Consider the following 13,690-nt stretch of genomic DNA (forward strand, 5'->3'; position numbering starts at 1 on the left):
GAAGCAGAATATATATTGCTTTTACAATGGAATTTCATAATGTTGGCATCAGGGTGAAAAGTGTTGTAGCAATGGCCAGTCACCAGCATGCTATTAAATATCAAATTTAATTAATAACTACAGACTTAATTCTCCATTTGATTGAAGGAGTTTTATACCAACCGTGGTCAAGGGAGTTCTTTTGGCTTAAAACCAGTAAGACTTAGTACAGAATCATGCCTTTGGGGACAAAATCCCACAGCCTTTGCTCAGAAGAGAAGGCTGTTGGAGTCAATATAGATGTTCACATAAGTAAAATATGAAGGACTAGCTTCTTGGTCCCCACTCAGTCCAACTTCCGTTGCAGTCCAGGACGGTTCGGGTAAGAGGTGCAGGATTCAGCCTGACGCTTACACATATTGTTCAGCTTTGAAACAGCAAGGGCTGTTTACAGTCTGCTCATCTTCCAGAACTATGAGTTGAGCAAAAAAGCTATCCTTTCAGCATTCCAGAAGGACTATAGGAGAGCACACAAAGTTTGAATGCTCTGTAAGTGTAAGATTGTCTAAGTACTGTTACCCCAGAAAACCGTTCATATACATGTCTACTACATGGGCAAGACAAGCACTGGTCATGGATAGTTTCCATCAGCTATCCTTAATACATGAACTGGGAGTGGAAGTAAACCAATATGTTGAAAACAGCAAGTAAGTCACATACATGCTTAGGGAGATGGGACTAGAATCGGTATGCTCCCACAACAAAATGAGGCCTGTAACATAAACTGAAGGAGTATTCTTTTAGGTAAGACATAGGTCTTACCACTCTCTTTCTGAACCAGCCACTAAAAAGCAATGCATCACATACACTGCGGGTATATACTGACATACAACAGTTGCAGTGACATCAAAGGATAGTAATAAAAATTGTCACGATGCAGCTAGGGGGAGGAGTTTGTGGTGTGTCTCTACCTTGAAAAGGGATGACTATTCAGCCTTAATTGTGTAGTAAGTTCCACTGAGGTGGATACCACTAGCCTGAATTGCACAGATCCAATCAGGGCCTAATTTAATCAAAATAGTAATAAAATACTATTTATTCTTATTGGTATTGTAATCAAGTCACAGAGGCCATGTGATAAACCAATGTCCCATTGTGTTGGGCATTATACAAAACACAGAACAAAGGTCTTTAGGGTCTTTACCCCTAAAGAGCATGCATAGGATAGCACCATACTAATTCACATCAGTGACAGGGAGATCCAGTTCAGCCTACCTTAAAAATCACCAAACTTTGTGAGCTCAGACACATACTGCCTCCTTACTGGTTCATTTCAACACTTAGAACTGAGAATAAAATCAGGTTGTATTTTATAACACACTAGAGGCATATTTTAGAATACCTGGTATTCTAGCAACGCGAGACCCTTATTGTGCTCTGCTAAGGCCTCTTCACTGAGCAGACCAGTTGTTAATGGGGACTAGCAAAGTGTTGGTTCTCCCAAAATATATGATGATTAAATTGCTGAAATTTTTTCCCTTCTTTATAGACGAATCCTGAGCACAAATAATTTGTTGCATATTGAACATGGAGCATTCAAAAATCTGCCAAAACTTAAATATTTGTAAGAAGTATTCTTTTTTCTTTTTCCTTTTTTTTCACCCCAAAAAAGAGCAGTTTACTAAAAGAAGCAAGGACAAAAGGACAGTTGTTTTCCAGCTTTTTTACACTACTGTACACAAAATCCATGCAACATTTACTGCAGCATTAACCAGTCATGAGATTCTGTAATAGGCATAAAAGGAAATTAACCCCGGTCAGACGAATAATAGGCACAATTGTAGTGAAGTCTGTTAATTAGTTCCACTATGCACTAGCACCTAGAATAAAATTCTTTGAAGGGCAAAGTGGCATGCAAAAGTGTGACTAAAAGCCTGCTTTACAAGTGCAATATATATTACATGTGCTGTCTCCTTCCTGGGGCTTTCAGTTTTCACACCTTTTAATTTTCAAGGTTCCTTCAAGTAATAATTGAAGCCTTTAGTAAAAAAGCATGAAGCTTTTCACTCGCCCTTTAATGCAACTTTTGCTTTTTATCATGTTCTGCTGTCATAAGCTTTATTCTTATAATTCTTTTCTCCAGGAATAAGTGCATTTCCAGATTCTACACAAATCTTCTCAGCAGAAGCTAATTTTATTCTATAAGTACAGGCTCAGTCTAACCTAGATCTTAGACTTTCATGGTTGTTCCTCTACCTACAATAGAAATATCTTTTTTCCCCTCAAAAGGGAGATCTGTAATAACTTGCATGTAACGACTATACAGGCAGTCCTCAGACTTATGACACAATTGGTTCCTGAAAACCACGTCTTAAGTCAAAACATAACTCAGAATCAATTTTCTCATAAGAAACAATATTGTAAATGAGGGATTGGTTCTTGAACCACGGCCTGATACCCTATTTCCACCAAAAATACCCCAGAATTTTGTACTCGATCAATTATAGATGACTAATATAGCTACATTAATGTGCTTATATCATAAATAGCAATCATATTGATTTGGAAGGATTTCTTTGAGGAGACTTTGCTGAACAGTTTGAAGGGCTCTTGGTTGGACTTTTTGAAGGGTTCTTGGCTGGAGTCTTCACAGGAGTCTTGGCTTTCATAGATTTCATAGACATTAGGGCTGGAAGGGACCTCAGAAGATCATCAAGTCCAGCCCCCTGCCCAAAGGGCAGGAAGTTGGCTGCAGGTTTTTCTGGAGTCTTGTCTGCTTTCTTAAAGAAAGTGTCCAAGGAAGTTTGGACAGATGTTCTCCAGGGAGATGGGTGACACAGAGAACTTGTTCACTGGCGTGGCGTCACATCTGATAAAACGTTCCAAGTCGAAACTTACATCATAAAGTTGAAACAGTGTGTCAATTTCTAAATGTTGTAAGCGTGAAATGTAACTCGAAACATTGTAAGTCGAGGACTGCCTGTACCACAAAACGCTTTCCAGGGGATGAACAATGAATCAGTGATGCTGTGTAAGTAAAACCCAGAGACCTAATCCCTCCTATAAAACAAGAGTTGGATTTAGAGAAGGCTGACTGCTCCTTTTTATGAATGACTTAAGACAAGTCTGGCATGGAAGTTATGTTTGAAGTACTTTGGAGAGAGAAGGGTGCTATTCAGATGTTAAACGCTGGACTCTTAATTAAGCAAATGAGGGAATTACTCCTCTCAGAACCCTGCTCAGGGAAAGGATTTTTAAGGTGGTGGACAACTAAGCAGGGTGTTTGCCTGTGCTACCCCACTGCAAAAACAAATGAGCAGGCTCTTCAGTTCAACTGGAAACCACAGGACTGTATAAATGATAACAGACAACAACAATACTTACAATAATTACAAAACTATTTACAATGATAAGTAAGAAAATAGTGAGAGAGACTCTCGCATGGGAGACTGGTGCCTCCCAAGTCTGGGTGGGGTGCCAGATCACTGATCGTGGGGGGTCCTCCACTGCCAATTGTCAACTGGTGGAATTTGGGGGGGGGTTCTCCAGCAGCTGATCGACGAGCCAGCAATGAAACCAGAAATGCACTTCTGCTGGCACTTCTGGTTTGGTGGCTGGCTTTCCAGGGGGTGTACGGCCATCTCAGGGGGTGCACGTGCACCCACATGCACCCCCTACCCGTCACCGATGAAAGAAAGAGAGAACAGAACAGATGGAGACCCTCAATCTGAGACCAGCAAACAATGTTGCAGGTGACACTAGCGCGCACACAGAGAGCCTAGCTAACATAGATGCAGAGGGTATTTTTACACATGCAAGCACCACAGCGCTGGGCACTTTGAAAAGCACCCAGCACTGCAATGCTTGCAGTTGTATAAGTGGCGAAATGCATGTCAGCGCTGAGAAAATGGCGGTGGCACGCTTTTGAACTAAAAGACAAAGGTCTCTCCTGCGCATGCTAATATATGTATTTAGTTCAGCCCCTCCTCAGAGGTGAAAAGTTCACCTTGACCTACTGCGAATGTGCAGGACCTGAGCTTTTAACATGACATCCACACCATCAGATTAGGTAGGCCAGGGGAGGTGGACAGCACCGTGCACTCTACACAGATGCAGGGTTTTATTGTATACAGCAGCAAGCCTTAAGTAAAGCTTCTTGAAAAGTTTACTAATGAAAGAGAATACAGGAATGAGTCCAAAGTGCCCTGCCAACCAAAGATGCTTCTCCAGAAGCTGAACCCCAAAAGTGTTGTTACAGTGTGCAAATCTACTCAGTGCACAAATCTGCACCGTGCCATTGGGCATTTATACACACGCTTTTTCATCCAGTGAGACACCGTAAATCTGCCACTTCAGAGCAGACTCGATTAATGGAGATTAATTGAGTCTGCTCCGCACGTGAGCTGATGCACATTGCACTGCGTGCAGTTGTATAAGTGGCGAAATGTGCATCAGTGTGCAGAAAATGGTGGCGGTGTGTTTTTGAACTAAAGCACCTCTTAGACGCCGCCACCATTTTCTCAGCACTGACAAGCATTTTACTGCTTATACAACTATAAGCATCAGAGTGCGAGGCAGTTTCCAAAGCACCCAGCGCTGCAGTGCTTACATGTGTAAAAATGACTATTGTTTCTTCAACTGGCACCTTCAGAGGTGGGCATGTCTAGTAATATCATTGAGAAACATAAGCTGTGTCTATGTTACAATCAGTAGTGCGACTGTAGCATGTGTAGAGATACCCAGGCTGGCTTTAACGTCAACAGCAGGGAAGCTGCTGCAGCACAGGTTTTGGATGCCCAATTGTATTCTCAGCGTCTTGAGCAAAGAAAGGTAGTTAGCCATATTAGTCTGAAGTCAGGCAGAAGGTAGGGTAGAGATGCACCTTATAAACAAAGTAAATCAGAGATGCATAAGCTTTTGTAATCAACAGCTTACTTCAACAGATGCTATGAAGGGACTGCAAGGAGCAGAGCTTCTAACCAGAAAGCAGTGATTTGCATAGAAGTGATAGGGAAGGTGAGAGAAAAGGGAGGCGGTACAGCTGAGAGAGGCAAAGCTCTTCTCCCAGCAGTCTCTTCATAATATCTGATAAAATAAGCTATTGGTTACAAAAGTTTATGCATCCTTGATTTAGTTAGCCTATAAGGGGCAACTGTACCCTGCCTTCTGCCCAGGGCCCTGGACAGGCTTTTGGTAGCCTATACAGAAACCCTTGCCACCTCCACTACCATTCAAGGGAAGAGGAGTACAGCATTGGAGCCCCATTTCTCAGCTAAGGGAAGGAAATGGTCTTTGGCTTTTTTTAAAAGTATATGATAGATAGATAGATAGATAGATAGATAGATAGATAGATAGATAGATAGATAGATAGATAGATAGATAGATAGATAGATAGATAGATAGATAGATAGATAGATAGATAGATAGATAGATAGATAGATAGATTTAGAACATTTTGCACCTGATTTTTTTTCCTCTGAAAACAAGTAGTCTGTTGCTCTTAAGGTAATTTTATTGGGAATATAAAGCAAGAACATGATGGAGGAATAGACAGAAAATATGGTAAGAGAAGGAACCATGGTGAAACCACTTAAGAACAACAGGCCCAATTCATTGTTGGAATCAATGACAGCTATATGGCAGCAACAAAAAATGGCATGAGCCTTTTTATGCCAGCTGTGAATTTGTGCTAAAGAGTCCTATTCCACCAGCAATGTGTTTCTAGGTTTACCGATTAACAGAGATGCATCATTCCTTTTATTAGCAGACAACTGGATAACTCTGGATGGGCTTTTTGCAGAGAATAATTTCATTTGATATTAGCATATTTTCTATTTGTTCGGTTTGCTTGAATTCCCTTAGGAAGGTGTCAGCAAGGCTTCTTTTTTTTCTTTTTTTTTTTTTACACAAACATTATTGCAGTCATTAATGTAAATGTGAAGATAAATCCTGCCAAGTCTTGAGGGCCAGCCTGACTTTAAACACATTAAACATGAAAGCTGGGAGCCTGGTCTTCAATGGGCTTTATCTCAAACCCTGAGAGCATAACTCTAAACATCTGTATGTACATATAGAGTACGTGAGTGAGCAACACCGTAACTGATTCATGCATCCAATTATCCAATCTGCTCCTGGAATTATAAATATATTTTCATATTGTCACATGCAGTTTCATGGCTAAATTGTTTATACAGAAGATATTCAAGGTCTTTCTGCATTATCCTAAATAGGTATAAGCTATTCCTGTAACTTGTTAAATACATGGGAGAAAAGCAAGATGTATGACAGGTTAAAAGGTCAAACACCTAGCACAGATGAGCATACACTGCAAGGTGATATCAAGACTCGGTATATATTTAACTTCAAGAACACAAGTAATCCCACTAAAGACTACACAATTAAATGTAAGCGCATACTTACGTGTTTTGCTTAATTGGGGCTGCATTTTGGCAAGTGTCTTTTCTACAAGCTAAATCATCAAAAATGAATGCAATTAAATTATTATGAAAGTTTGTTAATAGATCAAGGAAATGCACCCCCAAAATTATGTGATACAAGGAAGAAAGGAGTTTTAAAAGGCAGACATTTTATTACAACTTACTCCTCCTCCCTTCCTTTATCTGTCCCAAAATCTACAAACTAGGGCTATGCGAAGCTTTGGTAGCCTATTCAATTTGAAGGAGATTCAGCCCGATTCGGCGGCTGAATCTCTGAATCCAAATCAAATTGGGAGATCCATTAAAAGGTCCTAATCCAACTGAAAGCCTCCGAATCAATTCAGAGAGATTCAGAGATTCGGAAGGCTTCCAGCAAACAGGAACTGAGAAGAGGGTGGGGGAGGGGGTGATCTTCCATATATGGAAAAGACTGAGAGGGGGAAAGACTGCTCTGATATTGACATCTAGCTGTGACCCAGAGGAAGATAACCCAGAAAATTTTCACAGGAATGTTACTAGGTGGGAGCCTGAATGTAGGGCAAGGATTTTGTCAGCTCAGTTTTACCATACACTTGTTGTCAAAGTATTTGGTCACTTTTTCTTTTCTATACCATTTGTTCTTCCTTGTCATAAACCCTTTTGTTTTCCTCTTACTTTACTGAATTGCCTGTGGTAAGCTGTGATTTCGGGACAAATTAATAACCTGGACATACCCATTCAGCAGAGTAGGGGAGCAGTAAGCTTACACAAACCCAGGCTACATCTCTGTGAGCACCCCAACACCCAAGGGTTTTGTCACACTGTATCCTTGTGGCTTCTCAGATTTTTTTCTCTCTGTGCTTTGAATCTTTTGAGGTAAACAGTGGGGTGGACTTTGTTCAGATGGATGAGATCATTTTGTAATACATGCAATTCTGCAAGCCTCCTTTCTTGGGGATCATTACCAGGGTTAACTTCCCCCATCCTTAAAGAACTTTTCTTCTTTAAAGATACTGTTGCAACTCATGTACAACAACCTGAGAAGATCATTTCCCCTTGTTACGAACAGTTGTCCTGGTATATCATCAGCTCCTGTGTTGCTGTTTCAGTTCTGCTTTTTTAATTTTTTTCCACCTTTTCCATCATCCTTGTCATTGGCCTGCTCAGGCCAGGGTCTGGTTTCCAACACCTCCTTGTCTTTCAGTTTATTGTATATATAAAGGCCCTAGTATTATTTGATCTACTTCTTCAGATCCATCAGTGGACCATCCTTTTCCTTAACAGGGTGGAGTCTAGGTTGATGCTGACTATTTGGAATGTTTCTCTCCATATGAATTGTCCCAGGAATTTCACAATTTCATGATACTGTTCTTTGAGCCAGACTTCTTTGTCCATCTTAGCTGTCCCCCTGATGTTCCTGCAAAATTTGCGGTATGCCTGTGAAGGCAATCCCCGCTTAGCACCCTTAATTGGTTCCTATAAAAATGAGTGTTAAGCAAAACAAGTGTTAAGCAAAACTGAAAGTATTTGATGACCCAAGACGGCGACCACAAGTGTTTTTAATGACCCAAGATGGTGACCGCAAGTGTTATAATGAAACTCGCTGAGCGCTAAGTGAAATCAGGTATCAATTTAAAATGATCGTTATAGCAAAATAGCACTAAGTGAAACAGCATTAAGGAGGGGTTGCCTGTACATGGCTCAATAGTGTCCTCTTGCCTTTGGCTTTCCACTTTTCCAATACCCAAGGCTTCCAACCTGATTTTTCACTCTTTGGTACATACAGTATGGCTGAAATTAGGACTCGCTTAATCTCTTCAAGACATCTCATCCCTTAATTCCAGGCTAAGATCCACGAGCTCTTGCCAGAGCCTCTCTTCATACTTTCTTCTTATCTCAGGCCTTTCCAATGCCCTTGTAGCACATCTAAATCTGAAACTCCCTCTTCTCACAGCCACATCAAGCAGAACTGAAGGATCGCCTTCAGACCTCAGGTTGGGGAGGACCGGGTTAGAGAGCTTCTGGAGGGGCTGGACGCGTTCAAGTCAGCGGGTGCGGATGCTCTCCACCCCAGGGTGCTGAAGGAGCTAGCTGGGGTTATTGCAGGGCCCCTGGCATGGCTCTACGAGCGATCGTGGTGCTTGGGCCAGGTGCCAGACGATTGGAAGGTAGCTAATGTGGTCCCCATCTTCAAAAAAGGGAAAAGGGAGGACCCGGGCAATTATAGGCCCGTCAGTCTTACCTCAATCCTGGGGAAGCTCTTTGAGAAGATCATCAAGGAGCACATTTGTGATGGGCCGGCATCCGAGATGATGCTCAGGGGCAATCAGCATGGATTTATTAGGGGGAGATCATGTCAGACCAACCTGATTGCCTTTTATGATCAGGTCACAAAGGCCATGGACGCAGGTGTCACGGTGGATGTAGTCTTTCTGGACTTCAGCAAGGCCTTTGACACCGTCTCTCACCCCATCCTAATTAATAAACTAGGCAACTGTGGCATAGATGCCTACACCGTCAGATGGATTGCAGATTGGCTGAAGGGTCGCACTCAGAGGGTGGTGGTGGATGGATCATACTCGACTTGGGGGGAGGTGGGTAGTGGAGTCCCCCAGGGCTCGGTCCTGGGGCCTGCGCTGTTCAATTTCTTCATCAGCGATCTTGATGTTGGGGTGGAAAGCAACCTGTTTAAATTCGCTGATGACACCAAAATTGGGGGGAGGTGAGCATGCTAGCAGGGAGAGAGAGATTGCAGAAGGATCTGGATAGGTTACAGGGGTGGGCAAACAGGAACAGGATGTGTTTCAATACGGACAAGTGCAGGGTGCTGCACTTGGGTAGTAGGAACCAGCAGCACACTTATACGATGGGGAACTCCCTACTTGAGAGCACGGAGGCGGAAAGGGATCTTGGTGTCATTATTGACTCCAAGATGAACATGGGCCGACAATGCGAGGTCATGGTTGGCAGGGCTAACAGGACCTTGTCGTGAACATTCCTCCATCACAGTCTTGATATTGGGTTACAGGCTGACCATGGGCTGCCCTATGCACTGCTGCCATCTGATACCAGGAAGGCTAACGGAACCTGCATGAGAGACTGCGGGACCTGAACCTATTCAGCCTCCACAAGAGAAGGCTGAGGGGGGACCTGGTGACCGTCTATAAACTCACTAGGGGGAACCAGAAGGGTTTGGGGGAGACGCTGTTTCCCCTAGCCCCCGCTGGCATAACAAGGAGTAATGGGCACAAGTTGATGGAGAGGAGGTACAGATTGGACATCCGAAAAAACTACTTCACAGTTAGGGCGGCTAGGAGCTGGAACCAACTTCCAAGGGAGGTGGTGCTGGCCCCTACCCTGGGGATCTTTAAGAAGAGGCTGGATACCTACCTGGCTGGACTCATTTGAGTCCCGTTTTTTTGTTTAGGGTTCTTTTGTTGTTCTCCCGCCCTGGCGGGGGGTCGGGCTAGAAGATCTATTAGGTCCCTTCCAACCCTAAAACTATGAAACTATGAAACTATGAAACTAGGTACTGCAGTGGAAAAGGCTGTACTCCAATGAAACTCTAGCACTGGGATATTGCACTTGCCACTCATTTATCAGACAAAAAATTGGCCACGTTTTTTTCAGTGCCATTAAATTACATTCAGAGCTTCCCAGGTCCATTTCCTACTCGGTTTGTGCTAGAACAGAAGCCATGGAATCTCACCAAATGTAGGAGTTGTCTGCCATATACTTTTTTGGCACCATACACAAAAATTTTCCCATTACTTCCTTCCAACCAGTGTTATAACTTACCGTGGCATCCTGGTCATTGATCACCATTTCTTCAGGATGGTTTCTTAGACATTCCTCAATCTGGTTGTATATGTTTTTCAATTTCCCCTCCTTGGTGTGTATCATAGCTGTGGGATCTGGATCTACATAAAAGGGTTGATCCCAGAAGTGTGCTGGGATGACCTTTGACTTGAGTGGATTACCATTGATCAATGCTGTTCTGGTCCTGTCACTCAGGAGCAAGCCAACACCTCTTTATTGCTTTGTGTCACCACCCAAGAATATGATCCTGCCATCTAACATTTCTTTCTCGCCAGCCCACCTGATACTGAGAGGTCTATGATATCATATTGGTACTTCTCTGGTTTATTCATCAGCAGGGATATTTTACCAGTCTGTCAAAGGAATTGCACATTCCAGGTTCTAAGGGCCTAAGTTTCCTTTGCAGTCCTAAAAAACTATCCCTTTCCCACATCAGTACTAACCTTTCCAAATGGGCAAGGCTGGCAACATCATGAGCAGGGTCATCTTTTTCCTCAGTATGCCAGTGGTAGACACAACTCAGGACTCAGCACAAGTTGCCAGTTTGGTATCTTGGAGCACTTTTCATAACTGGGTTCTTTGGCCCAAACTCAGGGTTCCCTTTATCACTTCCCTTGTTCTTTAGCACTGCATGGGCTTGGCATGAGGCAAAAACCCAGCAGTACAGTTGTCACAACTGCAAAATAGGCTAATTAGAGGATATATTTTAACTCTACAAATTAAGAAACTGCCAATAAAACCATTCTTCTCTTCTCGTGATAACAGAGCTCACCACGAAAGGAAATGATTATCTTATTGGCAGCCCTTTAACTGTGGACTTAAACTTTAAGTCCACATAACCTAATTAACTGTAATTTAGCTGGAGTAATTCAGATTGCTGCAGCATGGCCTATTGAATACAAGTTATTTACAAAAGCATAAACTCATCCTACAGCAAGACTGCAAAATAAATCACTAACGTAAACTTTCCAATATTTAATCATTTGTGGGGAAGGAATCAATATAGTGCATCACAGTGAATTTTAAAGATACTGCTCACGAGTTCCCAGCAAGTGCATTGAATGCTGCCCAGCTGGTTTAGTCATAAAATAATAATAATAATAAAATTTAAATTGCAATAATGTCAAAGTGAGTTTATTGAAACTTTTTTTCAAAAAAGGTGTGGGGTGTGATTAATTTTAAATAAAAGTTTAAGACAGGGAAGGATCTATATTTTTTGTGATTGGAACTGTGGCTGGACTTCTGATATGCGACTCCCCAAACTCCTGAAGAGGACTGAATAGGAGACAATGTGTAGCTGTACCCTTGACGCCAGCAATACATCGGGCCACTCCTCTTAAAATGTTTGGGATATACTCTCTTTGTATTTTCAGTTTGTTCTTGCATCTTACTCCTGATTTCCACTCAGTAAGAGCAGTATGGTAAATGCTTGCAGACATCAAGGACTAAAATACAGAGTTCCTCCCTCCCAGGTAAGTACACTACCCACTAGTCTGCAGAGTCCTTGCCCCTTCTCTCTCTGTCCTTCTAGCTCTGTGACTCTTGCATTCCTTGCTGCACAGTGGAACAGCTTCCCTGACTTATAGTCTACTGGTGAAGGTACTCTCCTAAGATGTGGAAAATACAGCTCTGAGTCTGCTTAGCCTGAGAAATATGTGGAACTCAAGTCAGCTACTTCTAGGCAAGTGCCCTCACCACTAAGCTATTATACATGATAGGCAGCAATCCCACCTATGCTTTAATTAATAATGTGGCCACAATCTAAATTTTGGTGGGGAAGGGGTCCCTGTCAGCATGTGATAGGTGGGCTCATTCAGAGGTACCAGATTAAGATTCTCAGGTAGCGTAGACAGAGGAACCCCTGGTTCCTGGATCCCTATCAGGGTGATATAGCAAAAGGGTGACAAGCCACTCAGAGTGGGACAGTTATGCGCACATGCAGAATTCTAGGTGCCCACAGAACTTGACAGTCCAACAGAGAAGCCCCTTCTAAACTTAGACAGCAGTTGAGTAGGGAGACTTTGGATGACAGTTTTGGATTTTGGCACATTACATTCAGGTGCTTGGAGTCCTTTATTGAATCTAGTCCTTAATATAAATCTGACTTTAAGACTAAAAACAACTGTAGTGCCATAATATAATTTTGTACTCTTCCATGTCTGCTTTCCTTATGTATCATTTTTATTATTAGAAAACTTTATAAAAATGGATTTGAAGCTATTTACAGCCATGTGTTCAATGGGACAATGCTAAATCAAGTGTAAGTCTACAATTCACTAATAAAGAGAGACAATGCAACCTTTTGACTGTAAAGTACTCTTTTGTCACACTTCAGATAGATCCAAAGACAGCTTTAGCCATCACAACTGGCTGAACCCGGCTGATACTACCTTTACCTGAATAGAGTTCCCAAGAAAACTTCAGAGCCAATGCATTTTTCAGCAACATCAGCTCTTGTGAATTTTGCATCAGTTCTTAGAAGCCTGTCATTATGAGAATTTCTCCACTTTTGTTTCAGTCCTTTAGCTGTTTCTCACCCTTATACCTCCAGCAAAGTTTAAAAAATGCTGAAAAAACCCCCCCCAATTACCACACCCCACAACAGAACCATCAACATTCCTCAATCTTACACCTGCACCTCCAAATGTAATATTTGGAGTGCATCCAGTGCACCAAATGCTCTGATGGAAAATATGTAGGAGAGACCAAACAACAACTGTGCACCAGAATGAACGCACACCAAAAATCTATCAAAGACAAGAATACCCAATACTTGTGGGGGGCACACTTCTCACAAGGAAACCACTCTCTCTCCAATCTTTCAGTTCTAATCCTCAAAGGGAACATACAAAACACCTTTCACAGATTCATAGATTCACAGATGTTAGGGTCGGAAGGGACCTCAATAGATCATCGAGTCCGACCCCCTGCATAGGCAGGAAAGAGGGCTGGGTCTAGATGACCCCAGCTAGATGCATATCCAACCTCCTCTTGAAGACCCCCAGGGTAGGGGAGAGCACCACCTCCCTTGGGAGCCCGTTCCAGACCTTGGCCACTCTAACTGTGAAGAAGTTCTTCCTAATGTCTAGTCTAAATCTGCTGTCGCATAGCTTGTGGCCATTATTTTTTGTAACCCCTGGGGGCACCTTGGTGAATAAAACCTCACCAATTCCCTTCTGTGCCCCCGTGATGAACTTACAGGCAGCCACAAGGTCACCTCTCAACCTTCTCTTGCGGAGGCTGAAGAGGTCCAGGTGCCCCAGTCTCTCCTCATAGGGCTTGGTCTGCAAGCCCTTAACCATACGAGTGGCCCTTCTCTGGACCCTCTCCAGGTTATCCACATCCCTCTTGAAGTGCGCTGCCCAAAATTGCACGCAGTACTCCAACTGCGGTCTGACCAGCGCCCGATAGAGGGGAAGTATCACCTCCTTGGACCTATTCATCATGCATCTGCTGATGCACGATAAAGTGCCATT

At 42.7% G+C, this 13,690-nt stretch overlaps 1 pseudogene; it reads left to right on the forward strand.

The window, feature by feature from the left end:
* The first annotated feature begins 670 nt into the window (after positions 1 to 670).
* LOC102371255 overlaps positions 671 to 13,690 on the forward strand; it is a 30,494-nt pseudogene continuing 17,474 nt past the window's right edge.

The sequence above is a fragment of the Alligator sinensis genome, unplaced genomic scaffold (genome assembly GCF_000455745.1).
Source record: "Alligator sinensis unplaced genomic scaffold, ASM45574v1 scaffold131_1, whole genome shotgun sequence".
Classification (NCBI taxonomy): domain Eukaryota; kingdom Metazoa; phylum Chordata; order Crocodylia; family Alligatoridae; genus Alligator; species Alligator sinensis.